This window comes from Elephas maximus, chromosome 6, assembly GCF_024166365.1.
Source record: "Elephas maximus indicus isolate mEleMax1 chromosome 6, mEleMax1 primary haplotype, whole genome shotgun sequence".
NCBI classification, from domain to species: Eukaryota; Metazoa; Chordata; class Mammalia; order Proboscidea; family Elephantidae; genus Elephas; species Elephas maximus.
This window is the reverse complement of record NC_064824.1, coordinates 135,525,249-135,546,351: the sequence shown is the minus strand read 5'-3', so window position 1 is coordinate 135,546,351 and position 21,103 is coordinate 135,525,249. Positions and strand designations below refer to the sequence as shown.

Sequence of the window (21,103 nt, the reverse complement as noted above, 5' to 3'; positions counted from 1 at the left end):
ACAAAGGCTCAAAGTCAGTTAAATGGGGAAAAGTCTCCTTAACAGACGGTGCTGATGTAAGTGGATAAAAAAAAAAAAAAAAGTGGATATCCATCTGTAAAAAAAAGAAACCAGACCCATACCTCACACCATGCACAAAAACTAACTCAAAATGATTCAAAGACCTAAATACAAAAGCTAAAATGATAAACATCATGGGAGAAAAAATAGGGACAGTGCTAGGAGCCCTAATACATGGCATAAACAGTACACAAAACATTACTAACAATGCACAAACAGCAGAAGAGAAGCTAGATAACCGGGAGCTCCTAAAAATCAAACACCTATGCTCATCCAAACACTTCACTGAAAGAGTAAAAAGATTACGTACAGACCGGGAAAAAGTTTTTTGGTATGACATTTCCAATAGGTGTCTGAACTCTAAAATCTACATGACACTACAAAAGCTCAAGGACAAAAAGACAAATAACCCAATTAAAAAATGGGCAAAGGATATGAACAGGCACTTCACCAAAGAAGACATTCAGGTAGCTAACAGATACATGAGGAAATGCTCACAATCATCAGCCACTAGAAAAATGCAAACCAAAACTACAATGAGATTCCATCTCACTCCAACAAGGCTGGCATTAATCCAAAAAACACAAAATAATAAATGTTGGAGAGGCTGCGGAGAGATTGGAACTCTTATACACTGCTGGTGGGAATGTAAAATGGTATAACCACTTTGGAAATTTATTTGGCGTTATCTTAAACAGTTAGAAATAGAGCTACCATACAACCCAGAAATCCCGCTCCTCGGAATATACCCTAGAGAAATAAGAGCCTTCACACAAACAGATATATACACACCCGTGTTTATTGCAGCTCTGTTTACAATAGCAAAAAGCTGGAAGCAACCAAGGTGTCCATCAACGGATGAATGGGTAAATAAATTGTGGTATATTCACACAATGGAATACTACGCATCGATAAAGAACAGTGATGAATCTGTGAAACATTTCATAATATGGAGGAACCTGGAAGGCATTATGCTGAGCAAAATTAGTCAGAGGCAAAAGGACAAATATTGTATAAGACCGCTATTATAAGATCTTGAGAAATAGTAAAAACTGAGAAGAACACATACTTTTGTGGTTACGAGGTGGGGAGGGAGGGAAGGTGGGAGAGGGTTTTTTACTAATTAATTAGTAGATAAGAACTGCTTTAGGTGAAGGGAAGGACAATACTCAATACATGGAAGGTCAGCTCAACTGGACTGGACTGGACCAAAAGCAAAGAAGTTTCCGGGATAAACTGAATACTTCAAAGGTCAGCAGAGCAAGGGCCGGGGTTTGGGGACTACGGCTTAAGGGGACTTCTAAGTCAATTGGCAAAATAATTCTATTATGAAAACATTCTGCATCCCACTTTGAAATGTGGCGTCTGGGGTCTTAAATGCTAACAAGCGGCCATCTAAGATGCATCAATTGGTCTCAACCCACCTGGATCAAAGCAGAATGAAGAACACCAAGGTCACACGATAACTAAAAGCCCAAGAGATAGAAAGGGCTACATGAACTAGAGACTTACATCATCCTGAGACCAGAAGAACTAGATGGTGCCCGGCTACAACCGATGACTGCCCTGGCAGGGAGCACAACAGAGAACCCCTGAGGGAGCAGGAAATCAGTGGGATGCAGACCCCAAATTCTCACAAAAAGACCATACTTAATGGTCTGACTGAGACTAGAGGAATCCTGGCGGTCATGGTCCCCAAACCTTCTGTCGGCCCAGGACAGGAACCATTCCCGAAGACGACTCAGGAGACATGAAAGAGACTGGACAGTGGGTGGGAGAGAGATGCTGATGAAGAGTGAGCTAATGATATCAGGTGGACACTTGAGACTGTGTTGGCATCTCCTGTCTGGAGGGGGGATGGGAGGATAGACAGAGTTGGAAGCTGGCAAAATTGTCATGAAAGGAGAGACTGGAAGGGCTGACTCATTAGGGGGAGAGCAAGTGGGAGAACGGAGTAAGGTGTATATAAACTTATATGTGACAGTCTGACTTGACTTGTAAATGTTCACTTGAAGCTCAATAAAAGTTAATAAAAAAAAAAAAAAAAACTACAATGAGATGCCATCTCACTCCAACAAGGCTGATATTAATCCAAAAAACACAAAATGATATATGTTGGAGAGACTGGAACACTTCTACACTGCTGGTGGGAATGTAAAATGGTACGACCACTTTGGAAATCGATTTGGCGCTTCCTTAAAAAGCTAGAAATAGAACTACCATACGATCCAGCAATCCCACTCCTTGGAATATATCCTATAGAAATAAGAACCTTTACACAAACAGATATATGCACACCCATGTTCACTGCAGCACTGTTTGCAACAGGGAAAAGATGGAAGCAACCAACGCGCCCATCAACGGATAAGTAAATCATGGTATATTCACACAATGGAATACTACGCATTGCTAAAGAACAATGATGAATCTGTGAAACATTTCATAACATGGAGAAATCTGGAAGGCATCATGCTGAGCGAAATTAGTCACTCACAAAATGACAAATATTGTATGAGACCACTATTATAAGAACTCAGGAAACAGTTTAAAATAGAGAAGAAAATATTCTTTGATGGTTAAAAGAGTGGGGAGGGAGGGAGAGGGGTATTCACTAGGTAGTAGAACTATGTTAGGTGAAGGCAAAAACAACACACAATACAGGAGAGGTCAGCATAACTGGACTAAACCAAAAGCAGTTTCCTGAATAAACCAAATACTTTGAAGGCCACAGTAGCAGGGGCAGGGGCTTGGGGACCATGGTTTAGGGGACATCTAAGTCAACTGGCATGATAAAATCTATTAAGAAAACATTCTGCATCCCACATTGGTGAGTGGCATCTGGGGTCTTAAACGCTAGCAAGTGGCCATCTAAGACGCATCAATTTGTCTCAACCCACCTGGGGCAAAGGAGAATGAAGAACACCAAAGACACAAGGTAATTATGAGCCCAAGAGACAGTAAGGGCCACATAAACCAGAGACTACATCACCCTGAGACCAGAAGAACTAGATGGTGCCCAGCTACAACCGATGACTGCCCTGACAGGGAACACAACAGAGAACCCCTGAGAGAGCAGGAGAGCGCTGAGATGCAGACCTCAAATTTTCATAAAAAGACCAGACTTAATGATCTGACTGAGGCTAGAAGGACCCCAGAGGTCATGGTCACCAAACCTTCTGTTAGCCCAAGACAGGTACCATTCCCAAAGCCAACTCTTCAGGCAGGGATTGGAATGGACTATAAGATAGAAAATGATACTGGTGAGGAGTAAGCTTCTTGGCTCAAGTAGACACATGAGACTACGTAGGCAGCTCCTGTCTGGAGGGGAGATGAGAAGGCACGGTGGGACAGGAGCTAGCTGAATAGACACGGAAATAGTGGAGAGAAGGAGTGTGCTGTCTCATCAGGGGGAGAGCAACTAGAAGTATATAGCAAGGTGTATATAAATTTTTGTATGAGAGACCGACTTGATTTGTTTTAATTTTTTTTTAAATCAGCCCTCTCCAGGGTCTTACAACAATCTGCAATGGCTCGCATTACTTCATGCTACAACCTTCCACGTTCACTGTTCCCCAACAGCCCCCCACGTCTGACCATCACTAGCACCTAGGGCTCTTACCTGCTGCTCTTGCCTCTCTCAGAACGTTTTCCAGCTGCTCACAGGGCATCGGAATTGAAGTCGCTCAACAAGAACAAACTCAGAGCTTTAAAGCTGCTGGGTGGCCACCTGTGCAGCACCCAAAACAGGCCAGAGAAGTCCGAGAACAAATCGGCCCGTACAATGCAGCCACCAACAGAAAGTGGACAGGAGACAGAGGAGGGCAGGGCCAGGAACTTGGGAATATTCGGTTAAATATAGCCCCTGGCCTGCAGAGCTGTGAAGGTGGCCAGGAACGAGCATCTGGCCTCGGCAATCTCTGTCACTTCCTCTTACTCACATCCTGCTGCTCGATGCCGCCCGGACACTAGGCTCACTCCATACCATTTCCCCACCTCATGCCCCCTGAGACACAGACTATTCAGACACCTGGATGTGCGTAGCAGTGGACTTCCTCACAGGGCGCCATGAGACCCAAAAATAGACCCACCACACAAACAACCTCCTGAGGGCCCCTGGGTCAGAGCCACCAACAGCGTAAATCCAGGCCCCACGCTGTGCCATTTCTCCAACATCCCTCCACCTAACTCTTTATGCTGCCCGCCCCCCAAAAGTGAGCCCAGACATGACAGTCACCCCTGTAAGCTTCACCTCACTCCTGTCCCAGGGCATCTCTTGGGCAAGGAGGGGGACCCACCCCCCCAGATGATCAACCTCGAGGGTCCACACTAGAAAGCAGACCCAGGCATCCCAGGACAGCAAACAAGACCCCACAAAGCATAGAAGTTAAAATCACGTGTCATTTATAATGATATATAGCTAAAAAAAAAAAAAAAAGTTATTTGAGTTCAAGTGAAACATGACAAAAATATTCAGTGTTATTTATCTAGTCACTATTTCGACATTGCTTCATTAACCTTTGAAGTGTGTTCACGAGTGGGGCAATGTTAGATACAACCCCAGCAGGGAACCTGAAGGAGAAAGGGAATATTATCACTCAAGAAACGGCATCTCAGATTCAGAGGTGGTGCCCACAGTGGGCAGGAAATCACACAAACAAATCCTAGCACGTCTCTAGCGGCAGAACACCAGAAATCACCTAACCCTAACATCGGTGACTGGTGACATAAATCATGGCATGTCCATACAACAGAATACCCTTATTTTTAAATGAGAATGCATATATACGAACACAGAAAGACATTCACAATATAATAAACTTTAAAAAGTAGGTTACAAACTAGTACTTATCACTGATTCCACTTTTTGTAAAACTGAGGCACTCTGACGGCGCAGTGGTTAAGCACTCGCATGCTGACCGAAAGGTGAACAGTTCAAACTGGCCAGCTGCTCCATAGGAGAAGGAAGTGGCAGTCTGCTTCCATAAAGATTACGGCCTCAGAAACCCTATGGGGCAATTCTACTCTGTCCTATAGGGTCGCTAGCAGTCAGAATGAACTAGACAGCAATAGGTCTGGTTTTTGGATTGTAAAACTAAAGTATATTTGTCGATAGCCATAGAAATAAGGTTTAAAAAAACATTTTTCTCTGTCAGGCTTTCTCAGCCTTGGCACTATGACATTTTGGACTAAATGACTCTTCGTTCCGGGGCTGTCCTGGCATTGCAGGGAGTTTAGCAGCATCCCTGGCCTCCATCCACACAAACACACACTGCCAGCCATGTCAACAAAAATGTCTCAACACTGCTGAATGCCCCAAATCTCCCATCCCTGCCCCCTACCCTCCACCCCCACTCATGTCTACAGAACAGTGTTTATCTCCACGGTCTCGGTGATTAGCCTTCTGAGTGTTCTTTTGTTTGTTTTGGCCATCTGTACTTTATTATTTATAAAGAACATGTTATTTCTCTAAAAAAAAGAATAAAAAAGAATTTTAGCATTGGTAAAACATTACAGGTGTTCTTCCTATAAAGTGGTATTTGAGTTCCTGCAAAAAGCTACACTCTGCGAACACGCAAGATAAAAATAATAATGTCGTGGGAAAAAATGAGCTGGGCCAGACCACGCCAAACCTATGCAACTCTGTAACCAAGCAGGAACAAAAACAACAGTGATGCTAATAAAAATACCAGCACCATTAGAATACGTAAGGAAATAAGTAAATATAGAACTTAAAAAAAAAAAACTTTACTTTTTACAAAAGTAGAGAAGCTTCGTGGACAGGGAGGTGCTACTGCTGAGAGAGTCAGGCACTGGGTGAAGGCAGAGATGTGAGCAGCAACAAGCAATTCCAGCCGCAGCCCAGAGCCCGGAACACGGGTGACCACACTAAGAGGAAGGGGGGGACAGTGGCCTGGGTGCTTGCAGGGCTGCGCTTGACCTGCTGGCCCGCAGCGGGGTCGCGTACTTTTTGTCAGAGAAACACGCCCAGCAGAAAAGACACTACATATTGCACCTCTCTCTTGGCTGCTGCAGAGGGGAACGATCAGCTAGAAGTTAAGAGCCTAAATACCTAGGAGTCCCCAGGCATAACAGCATCTAAGGACATGCGAATGACAGGGAGCAGAATGGGAGCGCTTTCTCAGCTTTCGTTCCGGCGGCCACCAAGCTATCATAATTTACCCATTTCTCTCTGGAAATATCTGATGCACATAGACCCAAGTGAGGAGCCCCGGTGGCACAGTGGTTAAGCGCTCAGCTGCCAACCAAAAGGTCCGTGGTTCAAACCCACCAGCCGCTCCACAGGAGAAAGATGTGGCAGTCTGCTTCTATAAACATTACAGCCTTGGAAACCCTCTGGGGCAGTTCTACTCTGTCCTATAGGGTCACTAGGAGTCGGAATCGGCTGGACAGCAACGGGTAGGCTCAAGCTATCTATGATGACATTACAATTAATGTTATCTGGAAAAGACAAAACAAAACAGAGAAGGAAAAGCTCACAAGCGACCTCTGTGCAGCCAGGAGGAAGGTCTAATTCTCTAATCGCTAAAGGTCAACCTGATTAAGCAGTAACACTTCCCAGAGCAGCGTGGCCAGAGGTGCACACGGCTGTGTCTGCTGGCTTGGCCAGGGTCCACCCTCAACAAAGCCATGTCCATACGTCAGTCATGGCACAGGGACGCAGGCAGAAAACAGACAGACAGTTACGGATTGAACGACGTCCTCCAAAAATATGCGTTGTAAATCCTAACCTCTATGCCTGTGGTTATAATCCCATTTGGGAATGGGCTGTCTTTGTTGTGTTAATGAGGCAGGATTAGTGGAGGATGTATCAAGAGTTGATCTCTTTTGAAATATAAAAAGATCTAAGATGCAACTAGTGGTCTCTTCCCATCCCCAGTAAAGGACAGTGAAGAAAACCAGACTCAAGGGAGCAATTAGTCCAAAGGACTAACGAACCACATGCACCGCAACCTACACAACCCCAAGACCAGAAGAATTAGATGGTGCCCAGCTACCACGACCAGTGGCTCTGACCAGGATCACGATAAAGGGTCCCGGACAGAACAGGAGAAAAATGTAGAACAAAAAATCAAAATCATAAAAAAAGAGACTGGAGGAACCCCCAAGACTATGGCCTTAAGATACTGCTCTGACTTAGAACTGCAGCCACTCTTGGAAACCACTCCAGCCAAACAACAGGCAGGCCTATAAACAATAACACCCAAAAAGAATGTGCTCCATAGAACAAGTAATTACACGAGACCAAAAGGGCAACATTTGCCCAAAAGTAAAGATGAGAAGGCAGGAAGGGATAGGAAAACCCGACGAAAGGCAACAGGGAACCCAGGGAGGAAATGGGGAGAGTGTTGACACAGTGTAGAGATTGCAATCAATGTCATGGAACACTCTGTGTACAATTTGCTCTGTAAACTTTCACCTAGAACACAATAAAACATTTTTTAAAAAAAGGAGAGAGAGATTAAACAAGGGAGCAGAAAGAGAGACGGGGTAAGATAGATGCCAAGACACAAGGAGATCTCCAAGGAACCAAGGAACAGAAACTGAAGAGACAAGGACCTTCCTCCAGAGCCAACAGACAGGAAAAGCCTTCCCCTAGAGCCAGCACTCTGAATTCAGACTTCTAGCCTCCTAACTGTAAGAAAACAAACTTCTGTTTGTGAAAGCCACCCCCCTGTGGTATTTGTTACAGCAGCGCTAGATGACTAAGACACAAACAAAAAGACTGAAAAGGCAGGACAGACACGAGCCTGGAAATTGGAAGTCAACATGTCGAGTGGTGAGGTTGAGGGATTTTTTTTCTTCCTGGTTTCCTGTATTTTCTGAATTTTCTATAGTAAAAGGTGTTTTTAAATATGCTTATAGCTTTTTCTTTTTTTCCGGAGCCCTCGTGGCGCAGTGGTTAAGAGGTTGGCTGCTAATCAAAAGGTCGGCTGTTCGAATCCACTAGCTGCTCCTGGGAAACCCAATGGGGCAGTTCTACTCTGTCCTATGGGGTTGCTATGAGTTGGAACTGACTCAGTAGCAACTGGTTGGGTTTTCTTTGGTGTTTTTCTGGGTGGCCAGGCCTGGCTAAAACATGACATTTCTGCCATCCCTACAGCTAGAGACCACAAAGGAGACACCTGAGCTGACATCTCTGGGGGCAGCTCCCTGACCCAGCTGCTCCAGCTGCATCCACCGGGTGACCTTGAACATGAACCCACGTGCTAGAATAGCAGAGCTGAAGCGGGGCAGGAGCCTGGGCCACACCCCCAGAGATGGCTAGCTCTGGTCTTTCTACAAGAGAGGAAAATAAGCCTCTACCTTATCTAAGCCACTGCTGCTTGGGTTTTCTGGTAAACAGCCCAGATCTAATTTTAACTGAGACACATCCTCACCATGACACAGAGAACAACACCCCGGCCGCAGAAACAGAGCCCTCTTTATCCTCCAGGAGTTGAGTATAAATAACTTGGTTTAATTAACTAGAGGAAGGACACATAAGGCACTGAAAACTCTAAACTTGAACAGGCGGCGACATCAAGGGAGCCTGGCTTAATAGAACAGCTGTAAGGTTGGAAACTGCCCAACACTGTCAAATCAGCACTGAGGGGAGAAGCCGGGGTGGGCCAACTACAGCCAGCCACCTGTGTGTGTAAATAAAGTTTTATTGCAACACAGCCACGCCCACTCATTTCCGTACTGTCTATGGCTACTACTTATGTACACAACAACAGCAGGGCTGAGTGGCTGTTACTAAGATCTGTGGCCCGCAGAGCCTGAAATATGTGACCCTTTACAGGAAAGTTTCCTGCTAACCTCTGGTGTATGTCATCGGTCATATATATCATACCAAAACAAAAAACCAAACGCACTGCCATCGAGTCACGGAAAGGGTTTAAACAATTTGATTTAGAGATGTTAAATACAATTCGCTGCATCAAAGAAGGAATTCACACACCCCGGCCCCTTTTTTCCCCCTCTGCTCCATCCTGTTCCCAGATGGGCCCTGGCGTGCCTGGCACATAATCAATGCTGGAGTTGAACATTCTCTATAACGCAGGGGTTACATCTCAAAACTTTGTGTGCATATTCACATTTACAAAGCAATTTAGAATGAAAACCCTCACCAATTTAAGTGCACTAGAGTGCTATACACACCAGCGTAACTTCCCTAACCGCCCTGCCCCTGCTTCCCATGGAAAACGTAAATGCAGTTTATTCCTGTGTCCTCTGACTTTGCTGTGTTTTAGTCTGGGAGCCAAACTGTCTGGGAAAATGACCGTGTCTCACGCCGAGGTCAAACCACGAGGAGGATAAGGACACTGTGAGGTGCTCTCCTGGCGGGGAGCAAGGGCAGAAGGGGCAGACCCCAAGGGGTGGTCCATCAGCCCCTCACTGACTCCTCCCCCGGTGGCCTGTCAGGGCCAGGTTAGGTGCAGAATCAGTCGTGAGCTGCTCGCACGCAATGGGCTGGCCTCGTCCTTCCCAGCCAGTCCACCATGCACGGTGAAGTGGGAAATGATCTTCAAACCTATCACTACTGCAGTAAAAATAACAGTAAACGTGAAGCAGAGCTCTAGATGGGCCCACAGGGACAAGCAATGGCCCCCCGATGTCTCAGAGTCGTCAAGGTCAGATTACGGTGCAGTCTGAGGATGAGGTCAGGCTCACAGCATGTGACCGCAGCTGGAAGGTCATCTGTTCTTACAGGTTGGGAGGCGGACGTCCAGAGAAGGCGGGGGACTCCCCAAGGACGCACGGCTGTGCAAGGCTGGGGCCAGAAGACAGCGGGCCAGGCCGTCACGTGAGCCTGAGGCACGCCACCCTGTTCATGGTGTGTGGAGCCCCACCTCGGGGACTGCCTGCCTGACAACCCTCATGGTTTGGGGTCTATGTGGGCTGCCAAGTGAACTCAGAACTGTAAAGTGAGGGGCCCAGGAAGGGGATGCGGCCATGAGTGGCACAGCTGTTACTCTAAGTACCAGCCCTGCTGGAAGCCCCTGGCTCCCACCCCCAACCTTGGCAGCAGCTGTAGATGCACAGAGACCCACCCCTCCTGAGGATGCAAGGGTAAGCGGGCACCAGGCCCACTCCAGGTGCCAGGGGTCTGAAGGGGGTATGTGGCTACCACAGTCACAGCCTCGCCGGGAGAGACGCCCGGTCACAACCACCCTGTTCTCTCTGATCCACTGACTGATTAAAATATCCGACCCAGGGTGTCACTTGTAAGCTAGCCAGGAAAGGGCTTCTCAGACCACGTCCTCTCAGGCAGGCAGATGCACAGAACATGGGGCCGACGGCATAGGCCCCATCCGCTGTACTCCGCTTCCCGATCCCGTCTGGATGCTCAGAATGGTTCAGTCCTCTCCTCTGTCCCAGGTTACAATGGCTTCCTTTATCCCTCTGGTACGGCACGTATATTTCAAAATTTAAAAAACTCATTCCAACTACAGGATTTAACATTTCAAAAGACCATAACAGAAAACGGTTAAAAATATTTTTTCCCATTGGCAAGCCCTGACTCAGAGGATCTGCCCACCAAGGTGCTGGACACGCCACAAAAGTATCTGACCAGCCAGGGTGGCTGGTGCCGCGTAGGGGGGGTCGGGGGGGGGGGGGGCGCCGCGTGGGGTGGGGCACGGCAGCACCTACGACGCAGCCCCATCCAGATGGAGGGGACAAAAAATTTCCCAGAGACGCCAAGTGACAGAGACACAGCACCAGCCCATCAGCTGGGCCCCGACAGGGCAACTGTTCCTTCATTCACCCAATAAACACAGAAAGCCTACTCTGTGCCAGGCCTGGTGCTGGTCACTGGGGTTGACAGAGGGGGAACAAGTCAGAGAACATCCTTCTCTCATGAAGTGTACATTCCTCCCTCCAACAAACAGAAGTCAGAGGGAAAAGGAAGACAGTGCTTAGGGTATTGATGCTGAAGGAAAAAACGGAAAATATAAACAGCCTCATATCCACTGAAGAAATGGAATTTATTATCAGTAAATAACTATATATTTTTTTTAAATAACTATAAAAAATATTTTTAAAAAATATTATCAAAAATCTCCCCAAAAAAGACACTCCTAGGCCCAGAAAGTTTCACTGGTGAATTCTAGCAAACATTCAAGAAAGAATACCACACTGACACAGAGTTTATCAGAAAATAGAGAAGGAGGGGAAACTGACCTATTCGTTTTATGAGGCCAGGATAACCCACCAGAGTGCCGAAGCTTGACAAAGATAAAAAAAAAAAAAAGGAAGAAAAGAAGGTGGGGAAGGGAAGGAGGAAGAATGAAAGACAAAGAAGAAGAAAATATCCCTCATGGATATAGAGGCAAAAACCCATAACAAAATAATAGCAAACTGAGCCCAACAATATTTAAAAGGATAACGCATCACAACCCGACAGACTTAATCCTAGGAAGGTAAGGTTGGTTTAACATCTGAAAATCAACCAATGTTACCTGCCATTTTAGCAAAATAAAGGAGAAAATCCATAGGATCATTTCAACAGATGTAGAATTTTCATGACAAAAATTCTCTGTAAACAAGTAGGAAACATCTTCAAACTGACAAAAGGTATCTACAAAAAACCTACAGCTAATGTCACATTTCATGTGAAAACTGAATTGTTTCCTGTTAAGATTAAGAACAACGAAAGGATTTCTGCTTTCACTCCTTCTATCCAAGGCTACACCGGCTGTCCTGGGTTTGCAATGAGGCAAGAAAAAGAAATAAAAGGCATAAAGTTCAGAAAGAAAGAAGCAAAACGGTCCCTATTTGCAGATAATATGACTATTTACATAGAAAATTCCAGAGACTCTACAAAACAACTACTAGAATAACTATATTTTCCAAGGTCACAAAACCCATTATATTCTTATATATTAGCATCAAAAAATCAGAAAACAAAATTTGTTTTTTAATTCCATTCACTTCATAAGACTGAAAAACATAAAATACTTAGGGATGATTCTAACAAAAGAGGTTAAAGGCCTCTACACTGGAAACTACAAAACCATGCTAAGAGAAACTGAAGAAGGCCAAAAAAACGTAGAGAGATGTATCATGTTCACGGATTTGAAAACTTGATTGTTATTAAGATTCCCCCCCACCCCCCCACCCCAAACTAACCTATAGATTCAATGCAATTTCAATCAAGAGCCCAGTAGGCATTTTTCTGCAGAAATTGACAATTTAATTTTTAGGTTTACACAAAAATGCAAATGATTTAAGAGAAACCAACAATGTTCAGAAAGAAGAACAGAGTTAGAGGATTTGCCCTATCTGATCCCAACCCTTCTATAAAGAAAATGGGAGCCCTGGTGGCACAGTAGGCAAGAGCTTGGCTGCTAACCAAAAGGCTGGTGGTTTGAATCCACCAACTGCTCCCTGGAAACCCTATGCGGCAGCTCTACTCTGCCCTGCCGGGTCACTGTGAGTCAGAATAGACTCGACAACAAAGGGTATAAAGTGTGGTGCTGCCCTAAGCAGACACACAGATCCACAGAACAGGTGGAAAATCTAGAAATAGGCTCAAACATACATGATCAAGTGACTAGACAAAGGTGTCAGGGTAATACGGGGGGGAAGGCAAAGTCTCTCCAACAAATGTCGCTGGGGCAACTGAACAGCCATATGGAAAACCATGAACAGCAATTTCTTACCTCACATCATACAGACTAGCTGCATCAACCATAATCCTAACTGTAAAACTCCAAACTATAAAACTGGTAGGAGAAAATCTTTACAATCAAGAGGTAGGCAATGGTTTCTCAGAACAACAGCTACAGAGGTGAAAAGTGATACACTTAATGCCATTAAAATGAAAAACTGATGTCCACACAAAAGTCTGCACACAAATGTTGAAGATGTTGTCGGTTAACCAGGGGTCACACCGGAGAAGGGTGGGCTGTTATCCTACATGACTGGTATCCTTATAGAAGCAGAAAAGAAGCATAGAGACCAGGAGGCAGGAAGAATGTCAAGCTTCCACTGCAAGCCAAGGAATGCCTGGAGCTCCCAGAAGATGGCAGAGACAAGAAAAGATCTTTCCCTAGAGACTTCAGAGAGAACACGTGGTGGTGGCGGTGGTGGCCATGGTGGTCATGGCGGTGATGGTGGTGGTCGTGGCAGTGGGAGTGATGGTGGTGGCGGTGATGGTGGTGGTGGTGGTGTCTGGTCAAGAGTTGATTCCAACTCATAGCGACCCTGTACAACAGAGTGGAACTGTCCTATAGGGTTTCCTAGGCTCGTGGTGCAGTGGTTAAGTGTTTGGCTGCTAACCAAAAGGTCGGCAGTTTGAAATCACCCAGCCACTCCACAGGAGAAAGGTGTGGCAGTCTGCTTCCATGAAGATTTACAGCCTTGGAAACACTATGGGGCAGTTCTACTCTTTTCAATAGGGTCACTATAAGTTGAAATCACCTCGACAGCAATGGGTTTCTGGAATCTTTATGGGAGCAGATTACCAGGTCTTTTCTCCCGTGGAGCCACTGGTGGGTTCAAACAGTAGACCTTTTGGTTAGCTGCTGAGCGCTTAACCATTGTGCCACCTGGGCTCCCTAAAGAGAACATGGCCCTACCGATACCCTAAATTTGGACTCCTGGCCTGCGGAACCATGAGATGATACATTCCTGGGGAAGCTAATAGACACATGTCTACACAAAGACTTGAGTAGGAATGTTGACAGAGGTTGTACCTGTAATAGCTCCAAACTGGGGAACTACCCCAGGGTCCACCAGCATGTGAATGGATAAACGAATTGCAGAACATTCATACAACGTACTACCATTCAGTAACAAAAAGGGACAAATTACTGACACAGCCAACATGAAAACTTCCAAAATCACTATGCTGAGTGAAAAAAGCCAGACATTTAAAAAACAGTATGCATTGTATTATTCCATTGATATAAAATCTAAAAAAATGAAAACGAATCTAAAATGACAGAAAGCAAATCTACATATGCCTGAGGAGGGTGAAGAAGGAAGGATGGATTTACAAGGAAACTTTTAGGGTGATGAAAATGTTTGTTGTCTTGGCTGTGGAGATAGTTTCAGTTCACACACACACACACACATCAAAACTCACCAAATTATGGCCTTTAAATTACACCTCAGTTAAGCAGTAAAAGTATTTTTAATGTCAACGTATTTTAGTGAACTGGAATGTTCTTTAAAGGACAGTGTGAACCTTTCTGTGAATGACTAGGGTGACCACAGAGTTTATCATCCAAGCCAGGACACTTTTGCAAGTGAAGGTGGGTGCTAAAAATAATTAACGGGTGTTAACTCATCTACAACAGGCTGTGTGGACGGCAGTACCCTGGGCGAACCAGCACTTACAGCTTCAGCGACAGCAAACACCCAATCTCCTCTCCAGTGTGTGCGGTTAGATACTTCTCGCATAAAGCAAACCATAAAGCTTGTTCTTCAGAAGACAGAGGAAGCCAGAGCTGGCCACAGCCTTGACCATCAGCCACGCCTGTGCCCGAGTGTCACCAGTGAGGAGACAGTTCCTGGCTCCCGGTCAACGTCAGGGATGGGACAAAACTGGACTCCTGTCTCCAAACTCAGCGTTCCTCAGTTGCCCTTTCTTTTTGAAGAAGAAATCAAAGGATGGGGTGGGGGCTACCTCACTCCTAACTATTTTCCCAACGTCGAACTACTCTGAGCCACCCTCTTCAGACAGTGAATAACTAGACAAGAGCAAAGATGGCACCCTAACACAGCAGAATTTTCGAATACAAAGTCCAGCAGGGATCTGAGGTGAACCTGGGTGAATCTCTGGGGCGGTTCTGCACAGGGCCACTCCCACCTTTATCTGGCACATTCTACACCAGGCTGAAGTTTTGAAGTCTCCGCCTCATATCCGGACAGAACTAGTTAACAACGGGCTCCTCCTGTTTAAAAAAAGGGAGGTGGGGAGAGGTATCGCACTGTTCACTTTGAGTTTACATTTCAAACCAGGTTCTCCTTGTGGAGGGGAGGAACTGCTGAATGAACAAGCAGGACAGACTCCCCACCACACAGCCAGGAATTATCTTCATCTGACAACAAGCTGTTTCAAGGAAACAGAGATCCTGCCACTCTACGCACTCAGAAATACCAGGCTATTCTAGGGCAGAAAAGCAGGATTTTTTTTTTTTTTTTAACATAATTTCCCAGAGAATGATGCCATTTTCCTAACTTACAAGAAAAAAATGACAGGAGTGAACTCACTTATGTCCCTGGCACATTTACCAGAGCATACTGGGTGAAGAATGAATGATTAAAACCCCTCATTTCCTAGGCCCCCTAAGAGCTAACTCAATCAAACCCATGCACCTTCCGTTCTGAGGAACGAGCTTTACAGTTTGCTTTACGCAAGAAGTATCCAACCCTTACAAGACAACTATAGTCAAACTACAGTCTCTCAACCGCCTATTTTTGTTTCCTGACATTTGGAAAGACCATTAACAAGTAGACACACACACGCATGTGCACACATACACATACACACACATTCTCACTCATACACACGTAAAAGAGTTAACGCTGTGAAAATGGCTTGGGTTTCCCTGAGAGCCTAAGCACACGGCCAGACAAGGAAGACTATCCTCTCCCCGACCCGTGCTGCGTGCAGGCACCATGTCCATGCCATCACTCACTGGCTGGGCTTCTGGAACGAGAGAGTGTCTTCTGGTTCCGTCTGCTTGCAGTTACTCTGGGAGCCAGCTCCTGAGCCCTCACCTGGATCACCTGCTCCCGGGACACCTGTGCCATAGGAGCAGGTGCTGCCTTCGGCCAAACTCCACACACAATAAACAGCCACCCGCTGGCTCAGAGCCTGCTTCTTCCTGCTCCTTGAAACTGAGAGCACAGGGCAGATTATAAAGCACGGTGCTTGGGGGGTTAGCTTCCTTCTGCAGTTGCTCTCCAGTTCCACTCAGCGCCCAAGGCAGCCTGGAGAGTCACAGCATTTAACTTACGGAGCACCAACTACATGCCAGGTGCTTCATATCAGTGTATACTAATCCCACGCTCTTTTAAGTATTCCTGCCCCTGAGGTGACAGGTGGTAAAAGTCGCCTGAGGTTCCTCAGCCAATGACCGGCCAGGACAGGCTGTGAACTCAGGTCATGGGACCCTGGGCCTGGGAAGGGCCGGAGCAGGCTCCCTCACAGGCCATGGACCCTGGAGGCAGGAGCAGCTGTCATCTCGTGTGGCCTCCCTCAAACCCTCCTCCCAGATGTTCCACTCAACTTTCTGCTCCAGGTTCTTCTTCCACCAGCCCCGTCACTTAAGCCAGCATCCCTTGATCAGTCCACTTCCCATCAGCAAACCTAGCCCCTCTTAAAGGGTATGTGGCTTGGGGGCCTGGGAGTAGTTAAAGGTCCAATCACTGCTGAATTACAGAAGTACAGCAAACCAGCTCCAAGCCAGAGCCACACAACACAGCAGGAGGTTTCATCCTGTCAACCTGAAGGGCAGGTGACAGCCCAAAACGGACCCAAGACCAGCAAAGGCCACTTCTCTAAGGGGGCTCTGCATCGCAGTTGCCCTGAGGCGGAGACTAGTCAGTCACCTTCTAATACTTCCCTCCCAGGACTTAAGATGCTTATTTTAGCAATATCTATAATAAGAAAAACAGAAAACATCCTAAGCTCCTAATGCTACAGGACAATGTTCCGTTATTATCCAAAAGGTTTTCCAGAATGCTCCTTAGAAGCGGGGAAGGAGAAGACTTTGACTCACTTACTTTAGATATACTATCAGACCAACTGCTAGAAAAGAACGTTACATTTGGTAGTGTCAGTGAAAACGAGGGAAACCCACAGTGAGATGGACTGACAAAACAGCCTCAACAACGGGCTGAAACAGCAACCAACGAGTATGAAGATGATGAGGACCGGGCAACGTTTCATTTTGTTACATATGTAAGGTTGCCATGAATCTCAACAGCAACTAGCAACAATAAGTACTACCCATTAACCCACTGCTGTAAATTCCAACTCACAGCCACCCTGTAGTGTAGGGCAGAACTGCCCCATAGGGTTTCCAAGGCTATAAATCTTGACGGAGGCAGACTGTCACATCTTTTTCCTGCGGATCCAGTGGTGGGTTAGAACCACCAACCTTTACAGTTTACAGCCAAGCACTTAACCACTATGCCACCAGGGCTCCGACAAATATTAGAGGAGTGACTAAACGAAGTCTACCTGATCAACATCTACACAATGAAATATCTGCAACTAAAAAAATGATCATCGTGGAGACTTATGATATGGGAAAGTTTATGGCAAAATCATGAATTAAGCAAAAATACAAAATTTGTCACACAGTGGTGTGTAGACCATGTGTGAAATGTAATGTCTGCCCATGAAAATCTCTGAAGGGAATCTGAGAAAAGAAAACAGCTGCTGAGCTCCGTTTCTTCCTATTTTAAATTCCCTTGAAATCACTACTACGATGTAAACGCTCTGAAAAATAACCGGGCTTGGGGTGTGCAGCCTGGGAGGCGCTCACTTTGCTGCAGTACAGAAGGTTCCAGCATCCTATGTGCTGGCTCTTCCTACCTGTTCTCTCTGCAGAAGGAAATGGGCCCAAGCCAGCTCCAACGCCCCTTCTCCTAACGGCTTCCACACGCTCTGGTGTTCTGCACCTTCCCCTTCTTCACTGCTTACTACCAGGCAATGTAATTATTTCTTGACACGTCTAGACAGGCTGCGAGAGTTGCCCGAGAGCAAAGGACACACTATACTCACCTGTGTGCACACTCAGGCAGCTAGTCCAGGGCCTGCCACAGCATATGATTGTTGAAAGAAGGAAAAACAAGGTTTTCTAAAGCCTGCCTCTATTCCAACTGATTCCCATTATGATTTCAGAAATTAGGTTACCAAGGTAAACCCTCACTTGTCAGATTATTCCTAGATTCTCCAGAAGAAGACGAGACAGTCTTGAAGCTGTCGAACTTGCAGAAAACACACGGAGAGAGCACAGGTGCTGACCCCCTCCCAAAGCTGCTCCCAGCACCCAGTAACATGCCGTCTAAAACGCTCAGAAGCTCTCTGGTCCTGACTAGCTCCTAGTGCTCAGGCTTCTGCAAAGTGGGTGGGGCAGCATGAAAACGAGCCCCCCCCCCCAACCCCCAGGCCACAGGAACTCCTAACAGTGCACGGTGGTCTAGTCGAGCTTTACAAACAAGAAACATCCGATGCCCTCTGCTGTGCAGACTGAAAAGGAGCAACGCGGCCTGGTTCCCCTAGATCGCACTCATTCACACAGGCAGCTGATGTTACCAGGGACAGGCAGGATGCGAAAGAGAACCCTGGCCCCGAGTTACGACACGGTCGGAGGTAGGGCCAAGTACACAGATACTACGGGGCCACTGCAGTGTCCCAGAGGCCTTCCCACGGTTTCGCCATGTAGGGGGCAGGCTCTGCGTTGGAAGTCAGTGATCTGAACACATTTTCCCATAGAGACGACATTATCAAATCAGGGCTAGTTCTCAGACAGGGCTGGCAGGCCCATATGGTAAGTCAATAGTACACAAGCATAGCACCATACGGGGTTTGTTTTTTTTTTTCCATAATATACTGAGATAACGCAATGCAATTTACCCGTTTAAAGTATACTGAAAATTCGGTGGTTTTAGTAAGCTCACAAGTTGCAGAACCACAGTCGTTGTTGTTGTACGCCACCAGGTCAATTCCGACTCACAGTGACCCTACAGGACAGAGCAGAACTGCCCCATACAGTTTCCAAGTCTATAATCTTTATGGAGGCAGACTGCCACATCTTTCTCCTGCAGAGCGGCTGGTGGGTTGGAACCAATGATCTTTCTATTTCAGTTAGCAGCCAAGTGCTTAAACACTGCGCCGCCAGGGCTCCTAATTAAGATAATAAGACCCCTTACTGGAGACAGCAGAGGGAAAAGGCACCTCCTTGACTGCTGGTAGAAGGTAAACAAGCACGGATTTTTCTAGAAGGCATCTAAATGCAGGAAAATACTCAAACCCTTTAAAAACTGCAAATTCACTTTAATAAATTACCCTCAGCAGAGGGCAGTGATGTACAAAAATACTTACATTCAAGGAAGCACGGTGTTTGATAAATTATAAAACTGAAGTACAGGAGATCTCAATATGCCCAACAATAGAAATTCACTTTAATATGCTACATCCATATGATGAAAAACTATCCAGTCATTAAAATACATTTTCCAACAAATATTTAATTGCACTGGAAAATGTTAATGACATATTATTAAGCTTAAAAAGTGAATTTCAAAACAGTATTTACAGTTTGGACTTTCTGTTGCTGCTGTTAGTTGCTGTCGAGTCGATTCTGACTTACAGTGACCCTACAGGACAGAGAACTGCCCCATAGGGTTTCTAAGGCTGCGACCTTCATGGGAGCAGATCACCAGGTCTCTTCTCACACAAAGCAGCTGGTGGATTTGAATCCCTAACCTTTCCATTAGCAGCTGAGAGCTGAACAGCTATGCCACCAGGACTCTTTTGTGGAACCATTACCACTATCTAATTCCAGAACATTTTTATCATCCCAAAAAGAAACCTACCCCTACCCATTATTAGTCACTTCCCCCAAACCCGTGACGACCACTAACCCACCTTCTGTCTCTGTGGATCTGGCTAGTGCAGGCACTGCATACAGATGGCATCAGACAGTATGTGACCGTTTATGTCTGGCTTCTTTCGCCTGGCATAACGCTGTCAGGGCTCATTCGTGCTACAGAATGAATTGGTACTTCGCTTCTTTTTCAAAAATCTTCTAAAAGTTCACACTTCTTACCTCAAATGAAATTCCATTTCTAAGAATTTGTACCATGGGAATAATCAGAAATACACAGCCAAGTGTACATCACAATATTATTTATGACAGGAAAAAATGGAATGTCCAGTAACAGGAACTGGTTAACTAAACTCACACGCTTGTGTGACAGAATACTATGCAACCACTAATGAACAAAATTTTGAAGGCTGTTATAAAATATAAGGAAAAGCTCGTTGTTAAGTGAAGAAATAAGATTAAACACTGTATTTTGCAAAATGTATTTGGTGGGAATGATATAACCCAAAATGTAACACTGGGTAGCTTTGGTGATAAGAATATGGATGGTTTTTAACTTCCTATTTACATTTAAAATGTGTAAATTTACATTTGTAAATTTACTTTTACACACTTTTTTTTTTTTATATATATATTCAAGCACAAGGATTGTAAGGATGGCACAGGACCGGGCAGTTTTTCTTTCTTTTGTGCACAAGGTTGCTGTGAGTCTGAACCGACTCAATGGCGCCTAACAACAACAACGGCGTATTTTCTTTAATAACTTGAATGATCAGAAAAAGCACTTGTCTTTAACAACATTTCTCACTGGGAGAACAAACAAGTCCTGGAATGTGAACAGCACAGCACTCAGGATTAAATTCAGGATTCTTCAGGTTTTCATTATTTAAGATAAAGAATGAAAACAAAAATAAGGCAATCAACAAGTTGTAAAAAAAGAAAGAAAAATTACGAAAAGCCAAAAAAAGACAATAAAGATAAATGCAGGTAGTGAGTGAGGAAACAGAAAAATGGAATCGATCAATAATCCAAAAGCTTTTCTCTTAAAGAACAAAGAAACAAACCGGAAATAACAGAGCAAGCTTTGAAGCAAATCTGACAAGAAAAAACAAAAGCTAACCAAATAAAATTAGAAATGCTGAAGTCCAAGACTCAGATATTTAAGGTACATGACAGCACAGGCTACTAAATTTAAAGGTGTGGGCTAGGCGCAAAAATAAGTTACAGAAATAGACACAGGAAGTTTAAAAAAAAAAAAAAAACCTCCAATGATCAAAAACCAAGAAATAAATCTTACAGAAAAGTCATCAATCACAGCATTACCTCCCTGGAAACTCTTCAGGACAGACAGTTTAAAGTAAGTTCTCTCAACTTTGAAGAAAAAACTGATTCCAAGGCTCTACGAAGCGCTCCAGAACCCACAAAATCGTGGAAAGTTATTAAAAGAACTGTGTGAGGCTATTTAA

General features: G+C 45.2%; 1 protein-coding gene across 5 annotated transcripts in view; it reads right to left on the bottom strand.

Moving 5' to 3' along the window:
- The window catches only part of DGKD (diacylglycerol kinase delta), a 130,457-nt gene that overhangs the window by 60,940 nt on the left and 48,414 nt on the right, over positions 1-21,103 (bottom strand). The window contains exon 1 of one of the 5 annotated variants that reach the window (XM_049888479.1): positions 15,714-19,139. The exons of 3 other annotated variants lie outside the window; for them this stretch is intronic. The gene's annotated coding sequence lies outside the window, so the exon portion shown is untranslated. Of the gene's footprint in view, positions 1-3,679; positions 5,401-15,713; positions 19,140-21,103 lie in introns of those variants that run through there. One more of the 5 variants, XM_049888478.1, reaches the window with a different exon arrangement.